The 10,000-nt window shown below is 60.5% G+C and overlaps 1 non-coding gene across 1 annotated transcript; it reads right to left on the bottom strand.

Moving 5' to 3' along the window:
* Positions 1-972: 972 nt before the first annotated feature.
* LOC142794850 (small subunit ribosomal RNA) lies at positions 973-2,787 on the bottom strand. The gene has a single exon (XR_012892667.1). It is a non-coding gene; the product is annotated as a small subunit ribosomal RNA (ribosomal RNA).
* Between the last annotated feature and the right edge of the window lie 7,213 nt (positions 2,788-10,000).

The following is a 10,000-nucleotide window of genomic DNA, read 5'->3' as shown; positions in this document are numbered from 1 at the left end:
ATTGTCGGGACGTCCAAGTCCCTCGTTCTTCCGTGCTTCCTCTTTCGGCAAGTCGTTGCGGCACCTTCCCAAAGCGCGCAGACCCGCTAATCGCGACGAGCGCGACGTGGCCGTGCCGCCTTTCCCTCGGCAGCAAGCAAAACGCCTGGCAACGTCGACGCTCCCCTAACCGCGATCTCGCACCGTGTTTCGTGTGGCGAATTCAAAAGCCGGCCGGCGCTGCTGCAACCATTACGGTCGGTACGCATACGCCGCGGAGGGCGGGACGGTCATCGGAGCGTGCGGTTCCTCCATCGAGTACTGCGCACCTCGGCCGTCGCATCGCCGTGCCATGACCGGCCGCGCGTCAACGCGAACCGGTGCCAGCGAGATCCCTCGCCTGCAAGAACCGACCGGCAGCCTCCGTCACCCGAGGACGCGGAGGCGCTTGCCGCGGACGGCGGGACGGTATGCACTGGTGCACAGCGGACCCGTCACATCGCCAGTTCCTTGACCGACCGCCGACGCTTGTGCCGTTCCTCTCGTACTTGGCAGTCGCCGCGCGATTGTCGGGTCTCGTTCTTGCACGCTCGAACGGTCGGGAGGGCACTCGGCTGGCGTTTCGGGAACGCGCAGCCTCGCCTTCTACCGACGTAACCACGACTCGCCGTTCGCGCTCCGCCGCTCCTGTTTACAGTACTAGGCGGTCCCGCAGCGGTCGGGTCGCGCATTTCGAGCGCTTCGAGCCACGGTGCAGTGGCGGGTCGAAAGCCGACCTATGAGTGCGTTGCGCCGTTTGTACCCGCGTCCGCCACCTGGCCGACCGTCCAAGGTCGCGGTGTTGGCGTCCGCTGGGCGCAACAATTTGTCACGGGGTGCCGCTCCACATTCAGGCAGCCCCGTGGGGAAAAGCCGACCCCGCGTCCAAACGGGGTCAGCGGCAGAAAGTGTCGGGCGCAGACGCAGCTGAGGCGCTCACCCTTCACAATCCGTTAATGATCCTTCCGCAGGTTCACCTACGGAAACCTTGTTACGACTTTTACTTCCTCTAAATGATCAAGTTTGGTCATCTTTCCAACAGACCGGCGCAACCGAAAGGCCGCGCCGGACATCGGTCCGAAGACCTCACTAAATCATTCAATCGGTAGTAGCGACGGGCGGTGTGTACAAAGGGCAGGGACGTAATCAACGCGAGCTTATGACTCGCGCTTACTGGGAATTCCTCGTTCAAGGGGAACAATTGCAAGCCCCTATCCCAATCACGAAAGAAGTTCCACGGGTTACCCAGTCTTTTCAGACAGGGATAAAGACACGCTGCTTCCTTCAGTGTAGCGCGCGTGCGGCCCCGGACATCTAAGGGCATCACAGACCTGTTATTGCTCTGTTTCGTGCGGCTAGGAGCCGCTTGTCCCTCTAAGAAGGTTGTAAGGTGCTGGGAACCCCGCACCTATTTAATAGGCTAGAGTCTCGTTCGTTATCGGAATTAACCAGACAAATCGCTCCACCAACTAAGAACGGCCATGCACCACCATCCACCGAATCAAGAAAGAGCTCTCAATCTGTCAATCCTCCCAGTGTCCGGGCCGGGTAAGTTTTCCCGTGTTGAGTCAAATTAAGCCGCAGGCTCCACTCCTGGTGGTGCCCTTCCGTCAATTCCTTTAAGTTTCAGCTTTGCAACCATACTTCCCCCGGAACCCAAATACTTTGGTTTCCCGGAAGCTGCCCGCCGAGTCATTTGAGTAACTCAGGCGGATCGCTGGTTGGCATCGTTTATGGTCAGAACTAGGGCGGTATCTGATCGCCTTCGAACCTCTGACTTTCGTTCTTGATCAATGAAAACATTCTTGGCAAATGCTTTCGCAGTAGTTCGTCTTGCGACGGTCCAAGAATTTCACCTCTAGCGCCGCAATACGAATGCCCCCGTCCGTCCCTCTTAATCATTACCTCGTATTCCAAAAACCAACAGAACAGAAACGAGGTCTTGTTCTATTATTCCATGCAAGTTTATTCAGGCGACTCGCCTGCGTTGAGCACTCTAATTTTTTCAAAGTAAAAGCACCGGCCATCTCGAGGCACACAATGAAGTGCACCAAGAAAGAACCGGCATGATGTTCAGTCCGAGCCGTCGCATCGGGTAGATGCACTACTCGTCTGGAACTGAGATCCAACTACGAGCTTTTTAACCGCAGCAGCTTTAGTATACGCTATTGGAGCTGGAATTACCGCGGCTGCTGGCACCAGACTTGCCCTCCAATTGATCCTCGTTAAAGGATTTAGAGTGTACTCATTTCAATTACGGGGCCTCAAAAGAGTCCCGTATTGTTATTTTTCGTCACTACCTCCCCGTGCCGGGAGTGGGTAATTTGCGCGCCTGCTGCCTTCCTTGGATGTGGTAGCCGTTTCTCAGGCTCCCTCTCCGGAATCGAACCCTGATTCTCCGTTACCCGTAACAACCATGGTAAGCAAGTAACCTACCATCGAAAGTTGATAAGGCAGACACTTGAAAGAAACGTCGCCGGCTCGTGGCCATGCGATCAGCACAAAGTTATCCAGAGTCACCACACAATACGGGCCGAAACCCGATCGATCTTGGTCTAATAAAAGCACCCGTTACCCAAAGGGCTCCAGGCTCACTGCATGTATTAGCTCTAGAATTGCCACAGTTATCCAAGTAGGAAGAAACGATCTAAGGAACCATAACTGATTTAATGAGCCATTCGCGGTTTCGCCTTATTTCGGCATGTACTTAGACATGCATGGCTTAATCTTTGAGACAAGCATATGATTACTGGCAGGATCAACCAGGTAATCGTTCGACTGCGCGTCCGTCCTCGCCTTCGGCGGGCCGGACGCAGTCTGTGTGCGGCGGAGGCCACCTTCAGGCGCCCCAACACGCTTATTTTGCACTCCGAGATGACGGCGTTCGAGCTCGCTACGGCACAACCTTCCCGAAAGACGAGTGGGAGCCGTGCGGCAAGAAGCACGTTCATGCTCGCTCTTTTTCGTTGCATCGACTCGGTCGCGCCGTGCGGGTTGCCCAAGCCCGCTGCACTGTCGGTGGACCGGCCGGAACTAGCAACGGAGCCGAGACTGCAAAGCCGCCAGACGACGGGTCACGCCCGCGTCTTCGGCGCTTTCGCATCTGAATCGCCCGAGGACGACACGGAACACACCTCGATATCGTGGTAAAACGGCACCGTCCGACAACCAGCCCCTAACGCATCAAGCGGATGAGGCTGCAGACGACTGCCGTGGATTCCCCTGGAGCAGACCCGAGGACACGCTTGACGAGGCCGAAGCCCGCCGCATATCAGACACCCGGTCGCTTTCGCGTACGCCGCTCACGAGAACCCCCACATAATAGCAGCGATAAGTACCCAGACCTCCTTGGGCACTAATACGAGCGTACTCGAGAAAATTTCACCGCGGGTGTGCCCCGAAACGTGTGGCACGTTGAGCGTGCCACAAGTCTACGTCGCTCTCAAACCCGCCGAGGTCGTAGAATTTGCGACCCTACTCACGAAATTCCCACCGAGGATACGGCCGCAAACGTACCGCACCTTGGGTAGGCCACGAGTTTGTGCAACACTACGCTGACGGCACAGCACCGAGGTCGTGCGCGCACGCACGGGAAAATTCCGCCGCGGTTTCTGCCGAAAACGTGAGGCACCACGACTCTCCGCAAGTTCGCGTCGACTGCGAAAGACCGAAGTCGTGAACGACGTGTCCGCTACTCGCCGCCGACACGCTGGACACCAAACGTACAACGACTCGACGGCGTCGTAGAGGCCCACGACGCGGTTTTCCTTAACGACGTCTCGGCGTGGCACCGACAGGTTAGAACGGCCGACCAACGTTCCCTGTCCGCCGTTCGGCTCAGTCGAAGGGCTCGGCGACTTCGGCAACGCTGCGAAGCCGCACGGTGACGCACGCCATGTCCCCATTTTTTTTTTTTTTTTCTTTCTGCGTCTGCCGGGGTGCCCCTATAATAGCAGCGATAAGCACCCAGACCGCCGTGGGTCGCTCGCCCCGGCTGACGTGGTTTTTCGTACTCCTGCGGCGGTCGCCGTCAAGCACGTCCAAATACGCTACTTTCGTGGGCGCATTCACGCTCTTTCGCTTCGCCGGAGTGCCAGCACTCACTCTGCCAAAAACGGCGAACATCCGAGCGGCGGTTCCCACTTTTGCGTCGGCGTCGCAAACCCCGCCCCGGCAGACGAGGTTTGCCGTACTCGTGCGACGGTGGCCGGCGGGCACGTCGAAAGACGCCGATATCGTGCGCGAATTGGCGCACCTTGGCTTCACCGGAGTGCCGCCACTGACTCCTCCAAAAACGGCGAAGATCCGAGCGGCGCTTCCCACTTTCGCATCGGCGTCCCGAACTCCGCCCCGGCTGACGCGGTTTACCGTACTCGTGCGACGGTCGCCGGCGAGCACGTGGAAAGACGCCGATATCGTGCCCGAATCGGCTCCGTTCGGCTTCGCCGGAGTGCCAGCACTGGCTCGGCGAAAGACGACGAACATCCGAGCGACGGTTCTCACTATTGCGTACGCGTCGCAAACCCCGCCCCGGCAGACGCACTTTGCCGTACTCGTGCGACGGTCGCCGGCGAGCACGTAGAAAGACGCCGATATCGTGCCGGAATCGGCCCCGTTTGGCTTCGCCGGAGTGCCAGCACTCACTCGGCCACAAACGGCGAACATCCGAGCGGCGGTTCCCACTTAGCCGTCGGCGTCCCGAACTCCGCCCCGGCAGACGCGGTTGCCGAGCTCGTGCGACTAGCGACCGCGAAGCCGTCTCGCGACGCCGCTTTCGTGCGCGGCTCCCACTGCGACCTGGGTCACCCGAGGTCGACGAGCAAGAAAGAATGTCGAAAAAAAATTTTTTTTTTTTTGCGTCTGCCGGGGTGCCCCTATAATAGCAGCGATAAGCACCCAGACCGCCATGGGTCGCTCGCCCCGGCTGACGTGGTTTTTCGTTTTCCTGCGGTGGTCGTCGTCAAGCACGTCCAAACACGCCACTTTCGTGGGCGCATTCGCGCTCTTTCGCTTCGCCGGAGTGCCAGCACTCACTCTGCCAAAAACGGCGAACATCCTAGTGGCGGTTCCCACTTTTGCGTCGGCGTCGCCAACCCCGCCCCGGCATACGCGGTTTGCCGTACTCGTGCGGCGGTGGCCGGCGGGCACGTCGAAAGACACCGATATCGTGCGCGAGTCGATGCTTCTTGGTCTCGCAGGAGGGCCGCCACTCACTCCTGCAAAAACGGCGAAGATCCGAGCGGCGCTTCCCACTTTTTCGTCGGCATCGCAAACCTCGCCCCGGCAGACGCGCTTTGCCGTACTCGTGCGACGGTCGCCGGCGAGCACGTCGAAATACGCCGATATCGTGCCCGAATCGGCCCCGTTTCGCTTCGCCGGAGTGCCAGCACTCACTCGGCCAAAAACGGCGAACATCCGAGCAGCGGTACCCACTTAGCCGTCGGCATCCCGAACTCCGCGCCGGCTGACGCGGTTGCCGAGCTCGTGCGACTAGCGACCGCGAACGCGTCTCGCGACGCCGCTTTCGTGCGCGGCTCCCATTGCGACCTGGGTTACCCGAGCTCGACCAGCAAAAAAGAAGGTCGAAAAAAAATTTTTTTTTTCTGCGTCTGCCGGGGTGCCCCTATAATAGCAGCGATAAGCACCCAGACCGCCGTGGGTCGCTCGCCCCGGCTGACGTGGTTTTTCGTACTCCTGCAGCGGTCGCCGTCAAGCACGTCCAAATACGCCACTTTCGTGGGCGCTTTCGCGCTCTTTCGCGTCGCCGGTGTGCCAGCACTCACTCTGCCAAAAACGGCGAACATCCTAGTGGCGGTTCCCACTTTTGCGTCGGCGTCGCCAACCCCGCCCCGGCATACGCGGTTTGCCGTACTCGTGCGGCGGTGGCCGGCGGGCACGTCGAAAGACACCGATATCGTGCGCGAGTCGATGCTTCTTGGTCTCGCAGGAGGGCCGCCACTCACTCCTGCAAAAACGGCGAAGATCCGAGCGGCGCTTCCCACTTTTTCGTCGGCATCGCAAACCTCGCCCCGGCAGACGCGCTTTGCCGTACTCGTGCGACGGTCGCCGGCGAGCACGTCGAAATACGCCGATATCGTGCCCGAATCGGCCCCGTTTCGCTTCGCCGGAGTGCCAGCACTCACTCGGCCAAAAACGGCGAACATCCGAGCAGCGGTACCCACTTAGCCGTCGGCATCCCGAACTCCGCGCCGGCTGACGCGGTTGCCGAGCTCGTGCGACTAGCGACCGCGAACGCGTCTCGCGACGCCGCTTTCGTGCGCGGCTCCCATTGCGACCTGGGTTACCCGAGCTCGACCAGCAAAAAAGAAGGTCGAAAAAAAATTTTTTTTTTCTGCGTCTGCCGGGGTGCCCCTATAATAGCAGCGATAAGCACCCAGACCGCCGTGGGTCGCTCGCCCCGGCTGACGTGGTTTTTCGTACTCCTGCAGCGGTCGCCGTCAAGCACGTCCAAATACGCCACTTTCGTGGGCGCTTTCGCGCTCTTTCGCGTCGCCGGTGTGCCAGCACTCACTCTGCCAAAAACGGCCAACATCCGAGCGGCGGTTCCCACTTTTGCGTCGGCGTCGTAAACCCCGCCCCGGCAGACGCGGTTTGCCCTACTCGTTCGACGGTCGCCGGCGAGCGCGTCGAAAGACGCCGATATCGTGCGCTAATTGGCGCTCCTTGGCTTCTCCGGAGTGCCGCCACTCACTCCTCCAAAAACGGCGAAGATCCGAGCGGCGTTCTCCACTTTCGCATCGGCGTCCCGAACTCCGCCCGGGCTGACGCGGTTTACCGTACTCGTGCGACGGTCGCCGCCGGGCACGTCGAAAGACGCCGATATCGTGCCGTAATCGGCCCCGTTTGGCTTCGCCCGAGTGCCAGCACTCACTCGGCCAAAAACGGCGAACATCCGAGCAGCGTTTCCCACTTTCGCATCGGCGTCCCGAAGCCCGCCCCGGCAGACGCGGTTTGCCCTACTCGAGCGACGGTCGCCGGCGATCACGTCGAAAGGCGCCGAATTCGTGCACGAATCGATGCTTCTTGGTCTCGCAGGAGGGCCGCCACTCACTCCTGCAAAAACGGCGAAGATCCGAGTTGCGCTTCCCACTTTTTCGTCGGCGTCCCGAACTACGCCCCGGCTGACGCGGTTTACCGTACTCGTGCGACGGTCGCCGGCGGGCACTTCAAAATACGCCGATTTCGTGGGCGCATTCACGCTGTTTCGCTTCCCCGGAGTGCCAACACTCACTCTGCCGAAAGCGGCGATCATCCGAGCGGCGGTTCCCACTTTTGCGTCGGCTTCGCAAACGGCGCCCCGGCAGACGCGCTCGTGCGACGTACTCGTGCGACGGTCGCCGGCGAGCACGTCGAAAGACGCCGATATCGTGCTCGAATCGACCCCGTTTCGCTTCGCCGGAGTGCTGCCAGTCACGGCGCAGAGAACGGCGAACAAGTGTTTTTTTTTTTTTTTCCTAGAATTTGTGTTATAGAAGGCACATTTGATATCGGACGATAATTTTCAACTTTATCACGCGCACCGATTTTCGTGTAGAGGTTTGCAAGTTTATGGGAATTTCTCCACTTGGAATAATGCGATTTAGTAGTACTACGAGAACTTCATGGATGTACTCAAGGGTACGGGGCAAGTCAGTTACGTCAACACCTGCAGATTTTTTACACTTCAAACTGAAAATTGTTGGTTGTGAGTCCTCGTGTGATATTAAAGGCCGATTCGCTAACACATAGAACAAAGAAAGAAAGGAAGAAAAAACGCCCGCGCTCGCTCAAGAAACCTGGGTTCGCAACAAGTGGCAACAACAAGCAACCGAGCGAGTGCGCCAAAACCCGTGGCGGCCGAACAAACGCGAAGTCCCAACCGCGTCAGCCGGGGCGGCACGGGACAGGAAAAATCACTTCAGCCGGGGCGGCGGGGCACCGAATAAACCTCGTCACCTCGTCGCAGGATAAAAGAGGAAACAAAAAGTCTAAACAGCGTCTGCTGGAGCGAATGCGTAATAAAACAACAACAACAACAAAAAAAAAACACCCGCGCTCAAGAAGTCTGCAATCCTCACAAAAGGCGACTGTGACCGAGCAGCGTCAGCCGGGGCCGTGCGGAAACGGAAAAACCGCGACTACCGGGGCGTCGAGGCACCGAAAAATCCACTTCAGCCGCGGCGAAAAAAAAAACAAAAAGAAAGACGGAGGGGGGGGGGGGGAACCACGTCTGCCGGGGCGAAGGAAAAAAAAAAACGCGTCTGCCGGGGCGAGCCCGGGTGCGGCACCACCGGGAAAACTGTGGCAAACAGACATGGCGATCGAGTGAGTGGGCCGCCAGCCAGGCTCAGCCAAAAAGTGCAAAGTCCGAACTGCGTCAGCCGGGGCGGCAAAAACCGCGTCAGCCGGGGCGGCGCAAAAAACCGCGTCTGCCGGGGCGGCACGAAACCGCGTCAGCCGGGGCGGGGCGAAAACTGCGTCAGCCGGGGCGAAAAGAAAAAAAAAAAACGCGTCTGCCGGGGCAAGCCCGGGTGCGGCACCACCGGGAAAACTGTGGCAAACAGACATGGCGATCGAGTGAGTGGGCCGCCAGCCAGGCACAGCCGAAAAGTGCAAAGTCCGAACCGTGTCAGCCGGGGCGACGCAAAAACCGCGTCAGCCGGGGCGGCGCGAAAACCGCGTCAGCCGGGGCGGCACGAAACCGCGTCAGCCGGGGCGGCGCGAAAACTGCGTCAGCCGGGGCGGCGCGAAAACCTCGTCAGCCGGGGCGAGCGAAAAGGGGGGGGGGGGGAACCACGTCTGCCGGGGCGAAAGAAAAAAAAAACGCGTCTGCCGGGGCGAGCCCGGGTGCGGCACCACCGGGAAGACTGTGGCAAACAGACATGGCGATCGAGTGAGTGGGCCGCCAGCCAGGCTCAGCCCAAAAAGTGCCAAGTCCGAACTGCGTCAGCCGGGGCGGCAAAAACCGCGTCAGCCGGGGCGGCGCGAAAACCGCGTCTGCCGGGGCGGCGCGAAAACTGCGTCAGCCGGGGCGAGCCCGGGTGCGGCACCACCGGGAAAACTGTGGCTAACAGACATGGCGATCGAGTGAGTGGGCCACCAGCCAGGCTCAGCCAAAAAGTGCCAAGTCCGAACTGCGTCAGCCGGGGCGGCAAAAACCGCGTCAGCCGGGGCGGCGCAAAAAAACCGCGTCTGCCGGGGCGGCACGAAACCGCGTCAGCCGGGGCGGCGCGAAAACTGCGTCAGCCGGGGCGAGCCCGGGTGCGGCACCACCGGGAAAACTGTGGCAAACAGACATGGCGATCGAGTGAGTGGGCCGCCAGCCAGGCACAGCCGAAAAGTGCTAAGTCCGAACTGCGTCTGCCGGGGCGGCACGAAACCGCGTCAGCCGGGGCGGCGCGAAAACCGCGTCTGCCGGGGCGGCACGAAACCGCGTCAGCCGGGGCGGCGCGAAAACTGCGTCAGCCGGGGCGAGCCCGGGTGCGGCACCACCGGGAAAACTGTGGCAAACAGACATGGCGATCGAGTGAGTGGGCCGCCAGCCAGGCACAGCCGAAAAGTGCTAAGTCCGAACTGCGTCAGCCGGGGCGGCAAAAACCGCGTCAGCCGGGGCGGCGCAAAAAACCGCGTCTGCCGGGGCGGCACGAAACCGCGTCAGCCGGGGCGGCGCGAAAACTGCGTCAGCCGGGGCGAAAGAAAAAAAAAAAAACGCGTCTGCCGGGGCGAGCCCGGGTGCGGCACCACCGGGAAAACTGTGGCAAACAGACATGGCGATCGAGTGAGTGGGCCGCCAGCCAGGCACAGCCGAAAAGTGCTAAGTCCGAACTGCGTCTGCCGGGGCGGCACGAAACCGCGTCAGCCGGGGCGGCGCGAAAACCGCGTCTGCCGGGGCGGCACGAAACCGCGTCAGCCGGGGCGGCGCGAAAACTGCGTCAGCCGGGGCGAGCCCGGGTGCGGCACCACCGGGAAAACTGTGGCAAAC

The sequence above is a fragment of the Rhipicephalus microplus genome, unplaced genomic scaffold (genome assembly GCF_043290135.1).
Source record: "Rhipicephalus microplus isolate Deutch F79 unplaced genomic scaffold, USDA_Rmic scaffold_512, whole genome shotgun sequence".
NCBI classification, from domain to species: domain Eukaryota; kingdom Metazoa; phylum Arthropoda; class Arachnida; order Ixodida; family Ixodidae; genus Rhipicephalus; species Rhipicephalus microplus.
Note: the sequence above shows the minus strand (reverse complement) of the source record. Positions and strands in the feature narration are given on the sequence as shown.